This window comes from Equus caballus, chromosome 18, assembly GCF_041296265.1.
Source record: "Equus caballus isolate H_3958 breed thoroughbred chromosome 18, TB-T2T, whole genome shotgun sequence".
Classification (NCBI taxonomy): Eukaryota; Metazoa; Chordata; class Mammalia; order Perissodactyla; family Equidae; genus Equus; species Equus caballus.
The window spans coordinates 776,444-798,913 of record NC_091701.1 but is presented as its reverse complement, the minus strand read 5'-3'; the positions used below and the strand labels follow the sequence as shown (position 1 = coordinate 798,913).

Genomic DNA, 22,470 nt, shown 5'->3' with positions numbered 1-22,470 from the left:
ATTTCCCTCCTTCTGCTGACTTTGGGCTTTGTTTGTTCTTCTTTTTCTAATTCTGTTAGGTGTCGTTTGAGGTTGCTTATGTGAGCTTTTTCTTGTTTAGTGAGGTGAGCCTGTATTGCAATGAATTTCCCTCTTAGGACTGCTTTTGCTGCATCCCAAATGATTTGGTATGTCGTGTTCTCATTTTCATTTGTCTCCAGATACTGCTTGATTTCTTCTTTAATTTCTTCAATAATCCACTGTTTGTTCAGAAGCGTGTTGTTTAGTCTCCACATTTTTGGCCCTTTCCCAGCTTTATTCTTGTAGTTGATTTCTAGTTACATAGTATTATGATCAGAAAAGATGCTTGATATTATTTCAACTCTCTTGTATTTATTGATGCTTGCTTTATTTCCCAAAATATGGTCTATCCTTGAGAATGTTCCATGCACACTTGAGAAGAATGTGTAACCTGCTGTTTTTGGATGAAGTGTTCTATATATATCTATTAAGTCCATCTGGTCTAATTTTTCATTTAATTCTATAATTTCCTTGTTGATTTTCTGTCTGGATGTTCTGTCCATTGGTGTTAATGGTGTGTTGAGGTCCCGTACTATTACTGTATTGTTGTTGATGTCTTCTTTTAGTTCTGTTAAGAGTTGCTTTACATATTTTGGTGCTCCTGTGTTGGGTGCGTATATATTTAAAAGTGTTATGCCTTCTTGGTGGAGAGTCCCTTTTATCATTATATACTGTCCCTCTTTGTCTTTCTTTATCTGTTTTGCTTTGAAGTCTACTTTGTCTGATATTAGTATAGCGACACCAGCTTTCTTTTGTTCATTATTAGCTTGAAGTATTGTTCTCCATCCCTTCACCTTGAGTCTGTGTTTGTCTTTGGGGCTGAGGTGGGTTTCCTGGAGGCAGCATATTGTTGGGTCTTGTTCTTTGATCCATCCTGCCACTCTGTGTCTTTTGATTGGGGAGTTCAGACCATTTACATTTAGGGTGATTATTGAGATGTGGGGGCCTACCGCTACCATTTTATGTCTTGTTTTCCGGTTTTCTTCAATTTCCTTTGTTTCTCGTCCCATGGTTTAATCTGGTCTGATGGAGAGCTGCTACTCTCTGTTGTTTTCCTTCTACTTATCTCCTCTGCTCTTGGTTTTGTAGCCCCTTCCCTTTTTTTGATTTTTCAGGAATGAGGGTTTTCCTGAGCATTTCCTGAAGAGGAGGTTTTGTGGCAATGAACTCCGTTAATTTTTGTTTATCTGGGAAAATTTTTATTTCTCCATCGTATTTGAAGGATATTTTCGCTGGGTAGAGAATTCTCGGTTGCAGGTTTTTGTCCTTCAGATTTTTGAATATATCATTCCACTCTCTTCTAGCCTGTAAAGTTTCTGCTGAGAAATCTGCTGACAGCCTGATGGGAGTTCCTTTGTAGGTTAATTTCGTCTGCCTGGCTGCCCTTAGTATTTTCTCCTTGTCGCTGACTTTTGCTAGCTTCACTACTATATGCAGTGGGGTTGGTCTTCTTGCATTGATAAAGTTTGGAGATCTATTGGCTTCTGACACATGAAGTTCAGTCTCTCTCACCAGGTTTGGGAAGTTCTCAGCCATTATTTCTTTGAATAGGCTTTCTGCCTCTTTCTCCCTCTCTTCTACCTCAGGTATACCTATAATCCTTGCGTTGCATCTCCTAATTGCGTCTGATAATTCTCAGAGAGTTTCTTCATTTCTTTTTAGTCTTACTTCTCTCTCCTCCTCTGCCTGCAGCATTTCTATATTCCTATCTTCCAAATCGCTAATTCTTTCCTCCATATTGTCGGCCCTACTGTTCAGTGCGTCTAGATTTTTCTTAATCTCCTCTATTGTGTTCTTCATTTCCAGTATTTCTGTTTGGTTCTTCTTTACAGTATCAAACTCTTTTGTGACATAGCTCCTGAACTCGTTGAGTTGTCTATCTGAATTCTCTTTTAACTCATTGAGTTTTTTAATGATAGCTGTTTTGAAGTCGTCGTCATTTAGGTTACATATTTCACTTTCTTTGGGATTGTTTTCTGTGTATTTGTTATTTTCCTTTGGTTCTGGAGATTTAATATATTTTTTTCATATTGCTTGATGTTGTAGATTTGTGCTTCCGCATAGAGATAGAGTTTAGTTACTCCTTCCACTTGTTTCTACTGGTGTGGTGGGGGAGCAGCTGTTTATACTGCACTATCCAGGAAGCCTATCAGCTGTTGCTAACTGGGCCTGGGCCCCTCCTCATAGTCACGGTGGTCCTGTGGGTTCCCTCTTCAGCTGTGGGGGCCATCACGGGGGGGCGGTGCTTCAGGCTGCTGGTGCCTACTGTTGCAGACAGCCTAGACGTGCTCCCTCCTTGGGGTCTGCTGCAGTGTTATGGGCTTTTCCAGCGGCTAGGGGCAGGATCACTTATATTTGCAGCTCCGTCACTGTCGGCACGCACAAAAGCTCACTTGTCCACTATGGGTCACAGCAGAGCTATTTGCATCTTCTGCAGTCTGTGGTTAGCTCACCTAGCTATGCTACTTTTGTCCCAAGGTCTTCTAGCCTTGTGGCTGCCAGATGGGTGCTCTCTATTAGTGGTGTGCAGAGGCTTTCGCTGAGGCTGTTGTGAGACTGAAGGGTTTCCCCCTAGGCTACGGAGCCTGGTTACTGGAGCTCCACACAGACTCAGTCCTCTCCTCCAGGATCTCGGGGAGCCCTTTGCCCTGTCTGGGGGGATAGCTGGAGACCTTGATTTCAGTGGCAGCTGGCAGGCTGCTGCCCTGCCTGGTATTTTCCTCTCCGTGACCCTCCCGCTGTTGTGGATGCTGGGAAGAGCCTCTCCGCCAATGGCATGTAGGGGCTTTGTCTGCTGCCAGGGCGGAACTCTGAAGTATCCCTCCCAGTCCGTGGAGCCGGTCGCTGGAGGACCACTAAGCCCCAGTCCTCTCCCAGGATATCTCCGGCAGTTCCGAGCCCCACGCGGCAGTCGGTGGGGCAGGCAGCACCAGCTGGCAGGCCGCCGTGCTGTTTGGGATTCTCTCCGGGACCTTCCTGGTGTTGTGGATGCTGGGAGGGGCCTCTCCACTAATGGCAGACAGAGACTTTTGTCTGCTGCCCAGGTGGAGCTCTGGAGCTTCCCCCCAGAGCCGTGGAGCCAGCCGCTGGAGCTCCACCCAGCCTCAGTCCTCTCTGAGGAGATCCCCGGCAATCCCGTACCCCGCCCGGCAGTCAGTGGGGAGGGCGACGGCAGTTGGTGGGCTGCCGCACTGCTTGGGATTCTCTCCGGGACCTTCCCGGTGTTGTGAATGCTGGGAGGGACCTCTCTGCTAATGGCAGACAGAGGCTTTTGTCTGCTGCCCAGGCCGAGCTCTGGTGCTTCCCCTCCCCAGGCTGCGGAGCTGGCTGCTGGAGCTCTACCCAGCCCCAGTCCTCTCCGAGGGGATCTCCAGCTATCCTGTGCCCTGTCCGGCAGACAGTGGGGTGGGCAGCGGCAGCTGGCGGGCTGCCGCGCCGCTTGGGATTCTCTCCGGGACCCTCTGGTCGCTGTGGATGCCAGGCGGGGCCTCCCTGCCAATGGCGGGCAGAGGCTCTCCTTGCAGACTCAGGTGTGCAACTCTGAAGCCTCCCTCTGCGTTTGGGTGGAATTACGGGGGGGCTTAGGTGGGGCTCTGGTCACCTGTTTCCACCGTCGCTCCTCCGGTGTGCACTCCCTCCTGCCCTAGGTGTGTGCCGATGCTCCGGGGGCATCCGCTGGAAGAAATCTGCTTGCAGGTACTAGGCTGCTCGGTCGGGGTCAGAGAATTTTCCCCTGTCTCCACCTCCTCCTGGAGGGAAGTCCGACTGCCTTCCGATGTATAGCTGCATGGGTCTCTCAGGTGTCCCGAGATCCTGTATGGATATCCTTTGTTGTGCGATGAATGTCCAATTTATTGTAGATTTGAAAGGGAAGAGACAAAGAGGACTACTCACGTCGCCATCTTGGATCCTTGTTCCTTTTTGTCCCCTTTTTAACAACTAAAAATCATCATCCATCCATGAACAAAAGTACTTCTGGAGTTGTGGGATACAGCATGATATGGCAAGGGATCCAAGAGAAGTACAGCCCACTTGTGCATCAGGTAACAGGCATGGGCCGCAGAACCAGTAGGAGCCAGAGAACTTACTCCAACCTCTCTCAGCCACCTTTAGGGGAAACCTGGACAGTGTTGAATTGGGCAGACACCCATAGTCAAGAGAGACTTTGTAGCCACTTCCCAAAGAAAGATTCCACTACTCTGTTGAAGCAAAAAATACCTATGAGTTTGGACACTTTGAGGAGGGTAAGAGGAACTTTGCCAGTTATTCCCTGCCCCTGAAGTGGCACAGCATGGGAATGAACTGGCAACGACAACCTCTTCTGTGGGGGAAAGGGAGAGCATGAGTGAGTGTCCTGCTACCCCTTCTATGTAGGATGCTGCTGCAGAAATCTATTTCTCTCCAGCAGCACCCAGGGTACTGAAGCAGGATCTTGAAGACTGGGGGGACAAAGGAAACTGGAAAAGAGGCAGCTAAAAATATCAAAGGGCATTAAAGGGATGTGGTTCCTGCTGACTGTGCTTAGGACCCCAGCAAGAAGTCTACTCACAAGCCTCTAGGAGAACCTCACCCAAGGATTCTCCCACCAGGTTCATGGGCACCTGACGCCCTGAGGGCTAAACCCACACCTCCCCCTACACTATGGCTGACTCCTCGTGCATTCTCCCAAGTGTGGTGGTGAGAGTGAGTTCCAGTAAACACAGTGCTCTCAGAAAATCAGACCAAGGCCTGTGGGCAAAGCAGAAACCACAAATTTTATCTATAGCACCACCTCTGGAAAATAAAAGACAGGTTTCCAGCAGCCAACCTAGTGAATTGTAAAAGCCAGAGAAGACGAAAAAGCTTAAAGAAAGAGCAAGAAGAGTACAGCAGGTTTATCTATAAAAGGTCAGAGAAAGCCACAGATATAACAGGACCAGTGAACAATATATCCCACCAAAGGCAACTAGTAAAGATTTGAGGAGGTGTCTGCTCCTTCAAATGCAAAAGCAACAATGCAATACTTCAGGGAACATGAGTAATCAAGGAAGCATACCATCACCGAAATATGACAATAATCCTTCAAGAACTGAGCTCAAAGACGTGGAATTTTGTAATCTAGCTGATAAGGAATTCAAAACAACCATTTTAAGGAAACTCAACAAACTACAAGAAAACATAGAAAGACTATTCAATAAAATCAGGAAAACAATACATGAACAAAATGAGAAATGTAACACATAGATAGAAATCATAAAAAGAGCAAACCAAATTCTGGAGCTGAAGAATTCAGTGAATGAAATGAAAAGTGCAATAGAGAACATCTCTAGCAGAGTAAACAAAATGGAAAATGGAATGAATGATCTAAAGGATAGAGACTTTGAAGTAACCCAGAGGAGAAAAAATAATAAAAAGGAGTGAAGAAAGCCTCCATGATCTATGGGATTCCATCAAATGTGCAAATATTAGAATAATTGGAATTCCAGAAAGAGAAGAGAGGGAGAAGGGGGAAGAAAGTTTATTTAAAGAAATAATAGCTGGGAAGTTCCCAAACCAGAGGAGAGACTTGGACATCCAACTTCACATCCTATTATCTTAATGCAAAAAGACCTTCTCCAAGACACATTATAATGAAACTGTTAAAAATCAAAGACAAAGAGAGAATCCTAAAAGCAGCAAGAGAAATAAAGTTTGTAACCTACAAAGGAACTCTCAATAGGCTATCAAGGGATTTCACAGCAGAAATCATATAGGCCAGGAGAGAATAAAATGACATATTTAAATTGTTGAAAGAAAAAAGTTGCCAGCCAAGAACACTGTATCTGACAAAGTTATCCTTCAGATATACAAGAAAAATAAAGATGTTCATAGACAAGCAAAAGCTGAAGGTGTTCATCACCACTAGACCTGCTTTGCAAGAAATGCTAAAAGGAGTTGTATAAGCTGAAGTGAAAAAATGCTAGTCAGCAACATGAAAATACGTGAGATTACACAAAACACTAGTAAAGGTAAATATGCAATCAGACTTAGAAAACACTAATTCTGTAATAGGATGGTGTGTTAACCTCTTAACTATAGTGTAAAGGTCAAAGGAAAAGAATATTAAAAATACAACTACTATACTTTCTTAATGAATACACAATATAAAAGAAGTAAATAATGACATCAAAAATATAAAAGAGGGCAGTAAAAGAGTAAAATTTTTATCAGTGATCAAAGTTAAGTGGCTATCAGCTTAAAATGTACTATTTTATCTATGGTATGTCTTACGTAAGCTTCATGTCAACCACAAAGCAAAAACCTAGAGAAGATTCACATAAGATAAAGAAAGGGGAAACAGAGCATATCACCATGGAAAAATCACTAATTTACAAAGGTAGGCAGAAACAGAGGAAAAAAGAAACAATGAAATGAAACTGCATGACACCAGAAAGCAATTAATAAGATAACACAGTCAGTTCTATTCTTAATTTTTTGAAGACTCTCCATAGGTTTTCCATAGTGGCTACATCAGTTGCATTCCCACCAGCAGTGAATGAGGGTTCCCTTTCCTCCACATCTTCTCCAACATTTGTTACTTCTTGTCTTGTTAATTACAGCCATTCTGACAGGCATGAGGTGATATCTCATTGTAGTTTTGATTTGCATTCTCCTGTTGGTTAGTGATGTTGAACATCTTTTCATGTGCCTGTTGTCTTTCTGTATCTCTTCTTTGGAAAAATGTCTGTTCTGATCTTTCGACCATTTTTTAATTGGATTGTTTGCTTTGTTGTTGTTGAGATTCATGAATTCTTTGTATATTTTGGATATTAATCCCTTCTCAGGTATATTGTTTACAAATATCTTCTTACAATTGTTAAGTTGTCTTTTCATTTTGTTGTGCAAAAGAAAAGGTTTCCTTTGCTGTGCAGAAGCTTTTTAGTTTGATGTAGTCCCATTTGTTAATTTTTTTTATTGTTTCCCTTCCCTTGCCAGTCAGACATGGCATTTGAAAATATGCCACTAAGACTGATGTCAAAGAGTGTACTGCCTATGTTTTCTTCTAGAAGTTTTATGATTTCAGGTCTTACATTCAAGTCTTTAACCTACTGCCAGATATTTATCTAAAGAACATGAAAGCAAGAATGCACAAAGATACACGCACCCCTATGTCCATTGTGGCATTACTCACTATAGCCAAGACTTGGAAACAACCTAAGTGCCCATCAAGGGATGAATGGATAAAGAAGATGTGGTAGATATACACAATGGAATATTACTCAGCCATAAAAAAGATGAAATCGTGCCATTTGCAACAACATGGATGGACCTTGAGGATATTATGTTAAGTGAAATAAGTCAGAGGGAGAAAGTCAAATACCATATGATCTCACTCATAAATAGAAGATAAAAACAATAGCAACAAACAACAAACACATAGATACAGAGATTAGGTTGGTGGTTGCCAGAGGGGAAGAGGGGAGGGAGGAGGGCAAAAGGGGTGACCAGGCATACGTGTATGGTGATGGATGGTAACAGTCTTTGAGTGGTGAATATGATGTAATCTACACAGAAACTGAAATACAATGACGTACACCTGAAATTTATGTAATGTTATAAATCAATGTTACCTCAATGAAAAGTTAAAAAATAAATTAAAAAGACTCAAAAAAAAAAAAGAAGACAGCATAGTCAACAATAAATCTAAATGGAAACAGATTGAATTCACCAATCAGAAGGCACAGAGTGGCTGGGTGGATGAAAAAACAAGACCCAAGTACATGCTGCCTAGAAGAGACTCACTTCAGCTTTAAGGACACACACAGGCTCAAAGGAAAGGGATGGAAAACGATATCTCACGCAAATGGAAACCAAAAGATAGTGGACTTCACAAAACAGACGTTAAGTCAAAAATGGTAATAAGAGACAAAGAAAGTCATTATATAATGATAACTGGGTCAATCACCAGGAAGATAGAACTATCATAAATACACACACATCCAATGTCAGAGCACTTAAATATATGAAGCAAATACTAACAGATCTGAAGGGAGAAATAGACAACAATAAAATAATAGTAGGGGACTTCAGTACCCCACTTTCAACAATAGATGGATCATCCAGACAAAAAATCAATGAGGAAATATTGGACTTCAATCATACATTAGACCAAATGGATGTAACAGACATTTATAGAACGTTCCATCCAACAGAAGCAGAATAAAAGACACGGAGGGAGAGTGTTCAAGCTGGTAGCATGGGAAGATCCTGAACTCACCTCCTCCCACAGCCACAACAAATCTACAATTACATAAGGAATAACTCTATCTGAAAGGGACCTGGAAACTGGATGAACAGAGTCTCCACAACGAAGAATAAAAGGACAGCATCAAGACGGGTCAGACAGGCAGAGAAATGGTCTCATCAAGGAAAAAAAAAAAACGCACCCCAGCCATGGAAATCCACACTAAGGAGAGATCTAAAAGGTATGAAACTTTGCCCTGAGGAGCAAGGGGTTTGAGCTCCACATCAGGCAGCCCAACCCTTAGATCTTGCACAGGAGAGACGAGCTCCCAAAATATCTGGCTTTAAAAATCAAAGGGGATTATGTCCAGGAGAACTATAGAACTGCAGGGAACAAAACACGGGTTCTTAAAGGACTCACACACAGACTCACTCTACCTGGAAACCAGTGCAAAGACACCAGTTTGAAAGTGCAAAGACCATAGGTAAAGGAGATCCATTTACTAACCTTAAAGCATCTTCTGAAGAGGCAAGAGCCAGTCAGGACTCTCCCCAGGGACTGAGACAGTGGCTGGAGCAATTTTTCCAATCACACTCAACCTTGCAAATGTCAGTGCAGGCAGGTGCCATTTTGCAATTCTCCCTCTAACCTGCTAGCACCAGTGAATGCACCCCATTGAGAACTCTGCCCACCTCTGCACCTCAGTGGAACCTTACATCCAGGAAGGGCAGTAACCCTGCCCACCAAAGCACCACAGCAGTTGTTGGCACACCTCACAGCCAGTCTGAGAGGCCAGACTTGCCCACCAATGCACCAGAGGAGTCTCAGCCATGCCTGACAATAGTACTGGATCCCAATACCACCCCTTCTTGCACCACAGCTGGAGTTCCACCACAATAGGAGGGTGCACACAGCTCACATAGGGAACCCTCCTCGAGCACTTGGCTTTGGTGGTCAGAAGGGCTGTGCCTCAGGACCCCACAGAATATCTGCTACATGGGGCCACTCCTTCAAGACTGGGAGAGGTGGCTGATTTACATAATATATAGGAAAAAAACCACAGAGGGCTAGGCAAAATGAGTAAAATAGAGTAATATGTTTCAAATTAAAGAACAAGACAAATCTTCAGAAAAAGAACTAAAATGAAGAGGCCGGCCCCATGGCCGAGTGGTTAAGTTCGTGTGCTTCTCTTTGGTGGCCCAGGGTTTTGCCAGTTCAGATCCTGGGTGTGGACATGGCACCACTCATCAGGCCATGCTGAGGCACTGTCACATAAAGCACAACCAGAAGGACCTAAAACTAGAATAGACAGCTATGTACTGGGAGGATTTGGGGAAAAGAAGAAGAAGAAGGGGAAAAAAAAGATTGGCAACAGATGTTAGCTCAGGTGCCAATCTTTAAAAACAATGGAGATAAGCAATCTACCTGATACAGAGTTCCAAATAATGGTCATAAAGATGCTCACTTAACTCAGGAGGAGAATGGATGAACACAGTGAGAACTTCAACAAAGAGATAGAAAATATAAAAAAGTACCAAATAGAAGTCAAAACTGAACTGAGAGATGGACTATAATTAGTTCTTGGGTGGTGAACATGATATAATTTACATAGAATTTGAAATATATTATGATGTACGTCTGAAAACAAACAAATAAATGAAAAAAAAACTGAACTGAGAAATGCATTAGAGGAGTTCAACAGCAGACTGGATGAAGTAGAAGAAAAAATTAGCAAGCTGGAAGATGAAACAATGGAATTCACTCAGACAAAGCAGCAAAATAAAAAAAGAACTTCAAAAAGTGAAATACACCAAGGGATCTCTGGGACAACATCAAATGGAATAACATTTGCATTATAGGGGATCCCAGAACAAGAAGAAGAGGGAGAAAGAGCCAGAAAAATTATTTGAAGAAATAATGGCTAAAAACCTCCCTCATCTGAGGAAGAAAACAGACATCCAGGTTCAGGAAGCCCAGAGATTTCCAAATAAAATCAACTCAAAGAGACCCACACCAAGACACATTATAATTAAAATGGCAAAAGCTAAGGATAAAGAGAGAACCCTAAAAGCAGCAAGAGAAAAACAACTTGTAACATACAAGAGAAACTCCATAAGGCTATCAGCAGATTTTTTAGCAGAAACTCTACAAGTCAGAAGGAAGTGGCATGATACAGTCAAAGTGCTGAAAGGAAAAAACTTTCAACCAAGAGTACTCTACCCAGCAAGGTTATCATTCAGAATTGAAGGAGAGATTTTTTCCAGACAAGCAAAAGCTAGAGGAGTTCATCACCACTAAACTGGCCTTACAAGAAATGGTAAAGGAAATTCTTTAAGCTGAAAAGAAATGGCACTAATTAATAATAAGAAAACATGAAAGTAAAAATCTCACTGGAAAAGGGAAATATAAATCAATCACACGTAAAGGTAGTAAATCAATTATATGTACAGTAACCATGAAGATTAAAAGATGAAAGTAGTAAAGTTAACTGAAATTACAACAAATAGTTGTATAAAAGCAAAAGATGTTCAGTGTGACATCAAAATATAAATTGGGGGGTAGTAAAAAGGTAAAGTTTGGAACGTGTTCAGATTTAAGTTTCTATCAACTTAAAACAGACTGCTATTTACATAAGAGGTTATATGTGAACCAAATGGTAACTAAAAGGGAAAAACTTAGAGTAAATACACAAAAGAAAATGAAAAAGGAATCTAAACACAACATAAAGTCATAAAACCACAAGGGAAGAGAGAAAGAGAAGAAAGGAACAGAGAGGAACTACTAAAAACAGCCAGAAAACAATTAATAAATTGTTTTCATATCTATCAATATGTACAGATTTGTGAATAATTACTTTAAGTGTAAGAACACTAAATTTACAACCAAAAGACATAGAGTGGCTGGATGGATTAAAAAACAAGACATATCTACAGGCTGCCTACAAGAGGCTCACTTCAGAAGTAAGGACACACAGACAGAAAGTGAAGGGATGGAGAAAGATATTCCACGCAAATGGAAATGAAAAGAAAGCTGGTATGACTATACTCATATGTGAAAAAAATAGACTTTAAAACAAAGACTAACAAGAGACAAAAAAGGACATTACATAATGATAAAGGGATCTATCCAGCAAGAAGATATAACATTTATAAATACACGTGCACTGAAGCACAAAAGCACATAAAGCAAATATTAATGGACCTAAAGGGAGAATTTAGAATCAATATGGTAATAGCAGGACACTTTAACACTTCACTTACATTGTGGGTAGATCGTCCAGACAGAATATCAATGAGGAAACATCAGCATAAATGACACATTAGACCAAATGGACTTAATAGACATGTACAGAACATTGCATCCAAAAGCAGCAAAATACAGATTCTTCTCAAGCCCACATGGAACATTTTCCAGGATAGGTTACATGCTAGGCCACAAAGCAAGTCTCTACAAATTCAAGAAGATTGAAATTATATCAAGCACCTTTTCCAACCACAATGAACCACAACTAGAAATCAATTACAGGAAGAAAATGTGAAAAGTCAGAAAATCGTGGAGACTAAAACACATGTTGCTGAACAACCAATGAGTCATCAAAGAAATCAAAGAAGTAAAAAAATACTTAGAGACAAAACAAAAATAGACACATCAAAATCTATGGGATCATAAGAGGGAATTTTGTAGCAATACGGGCCTACATCAAAAAACAAGAAAAATCTTAAATAACAACCTAACTTTACACCTAAAGCAACTGAAAGAAGAAAAAAAGCAAATGAAGCCCAAAACTAGTAGAAGGAAATAATAAAAATCAGAGCAAGATAAAATACAGACTAAGAAAACAATAGAAAAGATCAGTGAAACTAAGAGCTGGTTCTTTGTAAAGATAAACAAAATCAACAAACTTTTAACTAGACTTAGAGAGAGAGCTCAAATAAATAAAATCAGAAATGAAAGAGAAGTTACAACTGATACCCCCAAAGTATGAAAGATCATAAGAGACTGCCAAAACAGTGATATACCAACAAATTGGACAACGTAGAAGAAATGGATAAATTCCTAGAAACATACAATCTTCCAAGACTAAATCATTAAGAAATAGGAAATCTGAATAGACCAATTGCTAGTAAAAAGATTGAAACAGTGATAAAAAACCTAGTAACAATCAAAAGTCCAGGACCAGATGGCTTCACTGGTGAATTATACAAAACATTCAAAAAAGTTTTAATACCAATCTTTCTCAATCTCTTCTAAAAATTTGAAGAGGAAGGAAAGCTTTTAAACACAATTTATGAAGCCAGCATTACCTTGATACCAAAACCAGACAAAGACACCACAAAAAAAGAAAATTAGAGGCAAATATCCTTGATGAATATAGATATAAAAATCCTCAACAAAATATTAGCAAACTGAATTCAACAATACATTAAAAGGAGCATACACCATAATCAAGTGGTATTTATTCCAGCATTGGAAGGATGGTTCAACATCTATAAATCAATCAATGTGATACACCACATTAAACAAGCGGAGGATAAAAATCATATGATCATCTCAATAGATGCATAAAAAGCATTGACAAAATTCAACATCAATTTATGATAAAAACTCTCAACAAAGTGAGTATAGGGGAAATGCACCTCAACATAAGAAAGGCCATATATGACAATCCCACAGCCAACATCATACTCAATGATGAAAGCTGAAAGCTTTTCCTCTAAGATCAGGAATAAGACTAGGATGCCTACTCTTGCCACTTTTATTTAACATAGTGTTGGAAGTCCTAGCCACAGCAACTAAGCAAGAAAAAAAAGTAAAAGTCAACCAAACTGGAAAAAAAGAAGTGAAACTGTCACTATTTGCAAATGACAGGAAAACCCTAAAGAATCTTCAAAGAAAACTGTTAGAATTACTAAATGAAGTCAGTAAAGTTTCAGGATAAAAAATTAATGTACAAAACCTGTTACATTTCTATAGACTAATAACAAACTATCTGAAAGAGAAATTAAGAAAACAATTCCACTTACAATTGCATCAAAAAGAATAAAATACCTAGGAATAAGCTTAACCAAGGAGGTAAAAGACTTGTATCCTGAAAACTATAAGACATCAATGAAAGAAATGGAAGGTGACACAAATAAATGGAAAGTTATATTGTTCCCATGAATTGTAAGAATTAATATCTTAAAAATTCCATGTAACCCAAAGCAGTATACAGATTCCATGCAATCTCTATCAAAATATGAATGGTATTTTTCACAGAACTAGAATAAATAATCCTAAAACTTGTATGGAACCACAAAAGACCCCAAATAGCCAAAGCAGTCTTAAAAAAGGAGAACAGAGCTGGAGGAATCATGATCCCTGAAGTCAAACTATACTACAAAGCTTTAGCAATCAAAACAGTATGACAGGCAAAAAGACAGACACATAGATCAATGGAACAGAATTGAGAGCCCAGAAATAAAGCCACACTTGTATGGTCAACTAATCTATGACAAATGAGGCACAAATACAAAGGGGAAAAGACATTCTCTTCAATAAATGGTACTGTGAAAACTGGACTGCTACATACAAAAGAACGAAGCTAGGTCACTATCTTATACCATATACGAAAAGAAACTCAAAATGGATTAAAGACTTGAATGTAAGACCTGAAATAATAAAACTTCTGGAAGAAGACATAGGCAGTCAGCTCTTTGACATCAGTCTAAGAGATATTTTTTTGGATCTGTCTCCTCAGACAAGGGCAACAAAAGCAAAATAAACAAATAGGACTACATCAAATTGAGAAGCTTTTGCACGGTGAAGGAAACTATCAAGGAAACGAAAAGATGAACAACTGAATAGGAGAGGATATTTGCAAATGATACATCCAATAAGTGATTAATATCCAAAATATATAAAGAACTCATACAACTCAATATCAAAAAAACAGGCAATTCAATTTAAAAATGGGCAGAGGACCTGGATAGGCATTTTCCAAAGAACATACAGATGGCCAACAAGCACATAGAAGATGCTCAACATCACTAACCATCAGGGAAATACAAATGAAAATCACAGTGAGATTATCACCTCACACCTGTTAGAATGGCAATTATCAAAAAGATAGGCAATAACAGGTATTGGAGAGGATGTGGAGAAAAGAGAACACTTGCACACCATTGGTGGGAATGTAAATTGGTGTATCCACTGTGGAAAACAGTATGGAGGACCCTCAAGAAATTAAAAATAGAACTACCATAGAATCCGGAATTCCACTTCTGGATATTTATCCAAAGAACTTGAAAACACTAATTTGACAAGACATACTCACACCTATGTTCATTGTGCCATTATTTACAATAGTCAAGATGTGGAAACACCCTGTGTCCAAAGGTGGATGAATGTATATATATGGAGTACTACTCAGCCATAAAAAAGAATGAAATGTTGTCATTTGTGACACCATGGATGGATCTTGAGGGTATTATGCTAGGTGAAATAAATCAGATGGAGAAAGTCAAATATCACATGATTTCACTCATATGTGGAATCTAAAAAAATCAAATGAACATACAAAATAACACAAAAAAGAACTCATAGATACCGAGAACAGATTAGTGGTTACCAGAGGGGAAGGGGGCTGGAGATGGGCAAAATGAGTGAAGAGGGGCAATTGTATGGTGATGGATGGTGACTAGACTTACAACAGTGATCACCTTTGTAGCATAGACAGATGCTGAATTATACAGCTTTACACCTGAAACTGATACAATTTAAAAAAGAACAGAAGCAGAATACACATTCTTCTCAACTTCAGCTGGAACATTCTCCAGGATAGAGCATATGATGGGTCACAAAACAAATCTCAGGAAACTTAAGAAGATTGAAATAATACCAAGTATCTTTTCTGACCATGATGATATTAAACTAGAAATCAACAATGAGAGAAGAGCTGGAAAATTTACAAGCACGTGGAAACTAAACAACCAATGGGTAACGGAATAAATCAAAAGGAAAATCAAAAAATATCTTGAACCAAATAAAAATAAAAACACAACACACAAAAAGCTATGGGATACTGCAAAACTAGTCCTGAGAGGGACATTTATAGTAATAAATGCATATATTAAGAGAACAGAAAGATTTCAAAAAAACAACCTAACTTACACCTCAAGGAAGTAAAAAAAGAGAAGAAATTAAGCTCAAAGTTAGTAAAGGAAGGAAATAAAGACTGGAGAGAAATAAATAAAATAGAGACCAGAAAAATTATAGAAAAGATTAATAAAACTGAGTGGGTTTTTCAAAAAAAAATAAACAAAATTGACAAACCTTTAAGTGACTAAGAAAAAAAAAGGAGAAGACTCAAATAAACAAAATCAGAAATGAAAGAGGAGACATTACAAGTGATACCACAGAGATACACAGGATTATATGAGACTACTATGAACTGTGCCTACTATGAGTTATATGCCTAAAAATTGGATAACCTACAAGAAATGGATAAATTACTAGAAACATACAATGTACCAAAACTGAAGCATGAAGAAATAGAAAATCCAAACAGACCACTAATGAGTAAGGATATAGAATCAGTAATCTAAAACTTCCTAGCACAGAGGAGTTTGGGACCAGATGGCTTCACTGGTGAATTTACCAAACATTTAAAGAAAAATTAATGCCAATCTTTCTCAAACTTTTCCAAAAAATTGAAGAGGAAGGAACAATCTCTAACTCATTTTACAAGGCAGGCATTACCCTGATACCAAACTCAGATAAGGACACTACAAAAAAAGAAAACTATAGACCAATATTCCTGATGAATACATATGCAAAAATTCTCAAAAAATATTAGCAAACTGAGTTCAATAATACATTAAACAAATCATACAGAATGACCAGGTGGTATTTATCCTTGGAATTCAAGGATGCTCCAACATCTGCAAAGCAATCAATGTGATACACCACATTAACAGAATGAAATGAAATAAATATGATCATTTCAATAGACTCAGACAGTTCTTGACAAAATACAACATACGTTCATGATAAAAAACAAACCTCTCAGCATATTGGGTGTAGAAAGAACATACCTCAATATACTAACATCCTACTCAATGGTGAAAGATTGAAAGCTTTTCCTCTAAAATCAGGAACAAGACAAGGGTGCCCATTCTCACCACTCTTATTCAACATAGCAGTGGAAGTCTTAGAACAATAAGGCAAGACTAAGAAATAAAAAGAATCCAAATAGGAAAAGGTGTAAAATTGTTGTTATTTGTAGTTGATATGATCTTATACAGAAAATCCTAAAGATTCCATCAAAAAATGTTAGAACTAATCAACAAATTCAGTAAAGTTGCAGGATATAAAATCAACATACAGATATCAACTGCATATCAACTGCTTTTTCATACACTAACAATGAAATGCCTGAAAAATAAATATCTATCCCATTCACAATAGCAACAAAAACAATAAAATACTTAGGAATAAATTTAACAAGGAAGTGAAGCTCTGTACGATGAAAACTGCAAGACTTTGATGAAAGAAATTGAAGTAGACACAAACAAATGGAAATATAACCCATGTTCATGGATCAGAAGAATTAATATTGTTAAAATGTCCAGGCTATCCAAGACCTTCTATAAATCAATGCATTCCTATCAAAATTCCGATGGCATTTTTCACACAAATAGAAAAAATAATCCTAAAATTTGTTTGGAACCACAAAAGACCCTGAGTAGCCAAACTCAACCATGAGAAACAAGAGCAAAGCCAGAGGCATCATACTTCCTGATTTCAAACTATATGTCGAAGCTATAGTAACTAAAACAGTATGGTACTGGCATAAAAATAGACAAGCAGACAAGTGGAACAGAATAGAGAGCCCAGAAATAAACCCCTGCATATACAAGCAATTAATATTTAACAAGGGAGTCAAGAATACTCAATGGGGAAAGGAAAGTCTCTACAATAAATGGTGCTGGGAAAACTGGGCAATCCTATGCAAAAAAAAAGAAATTGAAACCCTATCTTAGACCACCCACAAAAATTAACTTAAAATAGATTAAAGAAGACATTTTCCATTACCTGGGCTTGTTGCTGGGCAAGAAGGAAGTCTTTCTTTCTCCTACTGGAGTAGTAAATTAGTTGCACTTATCGTTTGGGAGTGCAAGGTGCATGTATTCCTGTTGGTGTCAGTAACTAATCTCTTTCTTTTGGGGTCTATAATTGACCACAAGTTGTACGTTGTGAGAGCTCCCTCTACAGGCCTTCCTAACTCCAAGACTTCCTTGTTGCCCAGCAACAAGCCCAACCAATGGAAAATGCTGCAGCGCAGCCAACGGGAAGCTGTCATCACCTGAACTTTTGCTTTCCTCCAATGAACTTTCATTGTTTCCTTGCTGACAACTTCCTGTGCTTGTCCCACCCTCCTTACTATAAAAGCCTTCCATGTTTTGTAATCCCTAAGGATCTCTCTGCTTGCCAGATGAGATGCTGCCTGATTCATGAATCATTTAACGAAGTCTATTAAATCTTCAAATTTACTCAGTTGAATTTTGTTTTTTAATGGATGAATAGATAAATAAAATGTGGTATAGACACATACACACACACGTATACACATACACACAAGGAATATTATTTAGCTATAAAAAAGAAGAAAGTTCTGCCACTTGAAACAACATGAATGGACCTTGAGGACATTATGTTTAGTGAGATAAGTTAGACAAAGAAAAGACCAAAATTGTATGATAACACCCATGTGTAGAATTCAAAAGAGATGAAGTTGTAGAAACAGAGAAGGGAATGTTGGTTACCAGGGCTGCAGGGTGGAGAAATTGGGAAGAGGTTGTTAAAGGGTACAAACTGGCAACTAGAAGAAAGTAATTTCTGGAGATCTAAGGCACAGCACAGTGATTACAGTTAACAGTACTGTATTATATACTGCAAAATTGCTGAGACCAGATCTTAAATGTTCTCACCACAAAAAGAAATAATAATTATGTGTTGTGACAGAGGTGTTAGCTAAAGCTGTATTGGTAATCATATAGCAATATATGAATGTATCTAATCAACATGTTGTACACCTTAAACACTTGCAATGTTGTGGGTGAATTATATCACAAATACATACATACATACATATATAACATGTGCATATGCAATTATAGCTGTAGGATAAATAACTAAGACTAGAATACCTGGGTCATGTGTGTGAGTAAAACACTCATATGGTATAGTATTTGTGAGTATGTCATTTAGTGCCAGACTCCCTGAATTTGACTCCCAATTCTACCACTTATTATTATTATTTTTTAACTAAATACCTACTTTTTCTTTTTAGGAGTTCATTTAAATACATTCTTATTTCCTAGAGGGTTAGATTCTTAGATCAGAAAGCCTATCTTTTATTACACTCTGATTGAGCTATTAGATTTATTTATTTACATTTACTTTTTCTTTTTTTATTTTCTTTTTATTGCAGTAACATTGGCTTATAACATTGTATAAATTTCAGTTGTACATCCTAATATATTTTGAATTCTGTGTAGATTACATCATGCTCACTGCCCAAAGACTAATTACAATCCATCACCACACACATGTGCATAATCACCCCTTTCACCCTCCTCCCTCCGCCTTCCCCTATGGTAACCACTAATCCAATCTCTGTCTCTATGTGCTTGTTTGTCTTTGTTTTTATCTTCTGTTTATGAGTGAGATCATACAGTATCTGACTTTCTCCATCTGACTTATTTCGCTTAGCATAATACCCTCAAGTTCCATCCATGTTGTCACAAATGGCCGGATTTTATAATTTTTTACGACTAAGTATTCATTTGTGTGTATATACCACATCTTTATCCATTCGTCCCTTGATGGGCACCTAGGTTGCCTCAAGTCTTGGCTACTGTGAATAATGCTGCAAAGAGCATGGGGGTGCAAGTATCTTTATGCTTTCATGTTTTCATGTTCTTTGGATAAATATCCAGAAGTGGAATAGCTGGATCATATGGTAGTTCTATACTTAATTTTGGGGGGAATCTCCCTACTGTTTTCCATAGTGGCTGCACCAGTTTGCACTCCCACAAGCAGTGTACGAGGGTTCCCTTTTCTCCACATCTTCTCTAACACTTGTTGTTTCCTGTCTTGTTAATTATTCTGACAGGTGTGAGGTGATATTTCTTTGTAGTTTTGATTTGCATTTCCTTGATAGTTAATGATGTTGAACATCTTTTCATGTGCCTTTTGACTATTTTGATATCTTCTTTGGAGAAAAGTCTGTTCAGAACTTTTGCCCATTTTTAAATTGGGTTGTTTGTTTTGTTGTTGTTGAGATACATGAATTCTTTATATATTTTAGAGATTAATCTCTTAGATATGTGGTTTGCAAATATCTTCTAAATTGTTAGTTTGTTGTTTCATTTTGTTGATGGTTTCCTTTGCTGTGCAGAAGCTTTTTAGTTTAATGTAGTGCCATTTGCTTATTTTTTCTACTGTTTCCCTTGCCCAGTCAGGCATAGTATTTGAAAATATGCTGCTAAGACTGATGTTGAAGAGTATACTGCCTATGTTTTCTTCTAGAAGTTTCATGGTTTCAGGTGTTACATTCAAGTCTTTAATCGATTTTGAGTTAATTTTTGTGCTTGGTGTAAGATAAATGGTCTACTTTCGTTCTTTTGCATGTGGCTGCCCAGTTTTCCTAACACCACTTGTTGAAGAGACTTTTCTTTCTCCATTGTATGTTTTTGGCGCCCTTGTCAAAAGTTAGCTGTCCGTAGATATGTGGGTTTATTTCTTGGCTCTCAATTCTTTTCCATTGATCTGTGTGTCTGTTTTTGTGCCAGTACCATGCTGTTTGGGTTCCTATAGCTTTGTAGTATATTTTGAAACTGGGGGAGTGATATCTCCAGCTTTGTTCTTTTTCTCAGGATTCCTTTGTCTATTCTGGGTCTTTTGTTGTTTTATATAAATTTTAGCATTCTTTGTTCTATTTCTGGGAAAAATGTTATTGGAACTTTGATAGGGATTTCACTGAATCTGCAGATTGCTTTAGGAAGTAAGGGACTTCCTAACTATGTTAATTCTTCCAACCCAAGAGCATGGAATACCTTTCCATTTCTTTGTGTATTGTTCAATTTCTTTCAACAATATTTTATAATTTCAGGATACAGCTCTTTTACCTCTTTGGTTAAGTTTATTCCTAGATACTTTATTCTTTTTGTTGCAATCGTAAATGAGATTGTATTCATAATTTCTCTTTCTGCTACCTCGTTAGTGTATAGAAACTCAACTGATTTTTGTATGTTGATTTTGTATCCTGCAGCTTTACCATTTTGTTTATTATTTCTAAGGTTTTTTTGTGGATTCTTTAGGGTTTTCTGCATATAAAATCATGTCATCTGCAAATAGTGACAGTTTCATATCTTCCTTTCCAATTTGGAACCGTTTTATTTCTTTTTCTCTCCTGATTGCTCTGGCTAGGACTTCCAAAACACCGTTACATAAGAGTGGTGAGGGTGGGCATCCTTGTCTGGTTGCTGGTCTTAGAGGGATAGCTTTCAGTTTTTCTCCATTGAGAATGATACTGGCTGTGGGTTTGTCATATATGGCCTTTATTGTGTTGAGGTACTTTCCTTCCATATGCATTTTATTCAGAGTTATCACAAATGGATGCTGTATCTTGTTAAATGCTTTCTCTGTATCTATTGAGATGATCATGTGATTTTTATTCTTCATTTTTTTAATGTGGTGTATCATGTTGATAGATTTGTGGATGTTGAACCATCCTGGAATAAATCCCACTTGGTGATGGTGTATGATCTTTTTAATGTATTGTTGTATTTGATTTGCCAGTATTTTGTTGAAGATTTTTGCATCAATATTCATCAGTGATATTGACTTCTAATTTTCTTTTTTCATGTTATTCTTGTCTGGTTTTGGTATCACAGTAACATTGGCTTTATAGAATGAGTTAGGAAGCCTCCCCTCCTCTTCAATTTTTTGGAAGAGTTTGATTAGGATAGGTATTAAGTCTTCTTTGAATGTTTGTAGAATTCACCAGGGAAGCCATCTGGTCCTGAAGTCTTATTTTTTGGGAGGTTTCTGATTTCTGTTTCAATCTCCTTACTGTCTACCACTTATTAGATCTGTGATATTGCAGAAAGTGTTTAAATTCTCTGTGCTTCACTTTCCTAATCTGTAAAATGGGCAAGACGATATGGTATCTAGCACAGAGTTATTACTCTGTGCATTTAAAACATTGTTAGTTATTGCAAATTGCCCTCCCCAGAGGTTAGAACAATTGACATTCTCACAAGCTATGCTTATCACACTCTTGTCAACAGAAAGTATTCTTAAACTTACTGGATTTTTACCAAATCAATAAGTGAGAAATATTATGTCTCTGTGGTTTTATTTTTCATTTCTATTTTATGAGTGAGGTCAAGTGCGTTTTCATATGTTTATGAACCATGACTATTTCCTTTTGTGAGGACTCTGTGTATTGCTTTGGCAATTTTAATTGGCTATTTACCTTTAAACTTATTGACTTTATATTTTAAGGAAACTAGCCCTTTTTGATAGCAGTGGCAAATATTTTATTACAATTCTCTATTTATCTTTTTACTTCACTTACGGAATTTTTTCTTTTTGTAGAATTTTATAGTTTTAGATGGGTAAATCAATTAATACTTCCTTGTAAGTATTAACTTCCTTGTAACACTTCTGAGTTCGGTATCCCATTTAGAAAGGTCTTCCCCACTCTGAGATTATAACAAATTCTACTACCTTTTATGGTTTTATTTTTATATTTAAATATTTGTTTCATGTGAAATTTGTTTTTATCTAGATGGCCTCCCAGGTGTCCTAATATGATTGATTAAATAATCCATCATTTTCCACTGATATGAAATGGTGCTTTTACCATCCATCCATCTATCTATCTATCATTTAGTACCTGTCAGGGACCAGTCAGAAAAACAAAACCACACTAATTATTTTAACATAAATAATTGAATATAAGAAATTGTGTAAACAAGTTTAAATATGTGGGAGTGGACCCTGAGAGAATAACAGGGACAATGACTGAAAGAAGCAGGTTCCCCCCAAGGACTGTGGACAAAGAGAAGCAGTTGAGGTTATCAGAATCCAGAGGCTCAGAGAATGGGTTTTGTGTCACTGAAACTCAGACCTCTGAGGAAGAGGTGCTGTGTGGC

At 38.1% G+C, this 22,470-nt stretch overlaps 1 protein-coding gene across 7 annotated transcripts in view; it reads right to left on the bottom strand.

Annotated features, from left to right (window-relative positions):
* Positions 1-22,470, bottom strand: part of AMER3 (APC membrane recruitment protein 3) — a 71,677-nt gene that overhangs the window by 32,662 nt on the left and 16,545 nt on the right. Inside the window, exon 1 of one of the 7 annotated variants that reach the window (XM_070242223.1) lies at positions 17,339-17,546. The exons of 4 other annotated variants lie outside the window; for them this stretch is intronic. The gene's annotated coding sequence lies outside the window, so the exon portion shown is untranslated. Of the gene's footprint in view, positions 1-17,338; positions 17,547-22,470 lie in introns of those variants that run through there. 2 more of the 7 variants (XM_070242221.1, XM_070242226.1) reach the window with 2 other exon arrangements.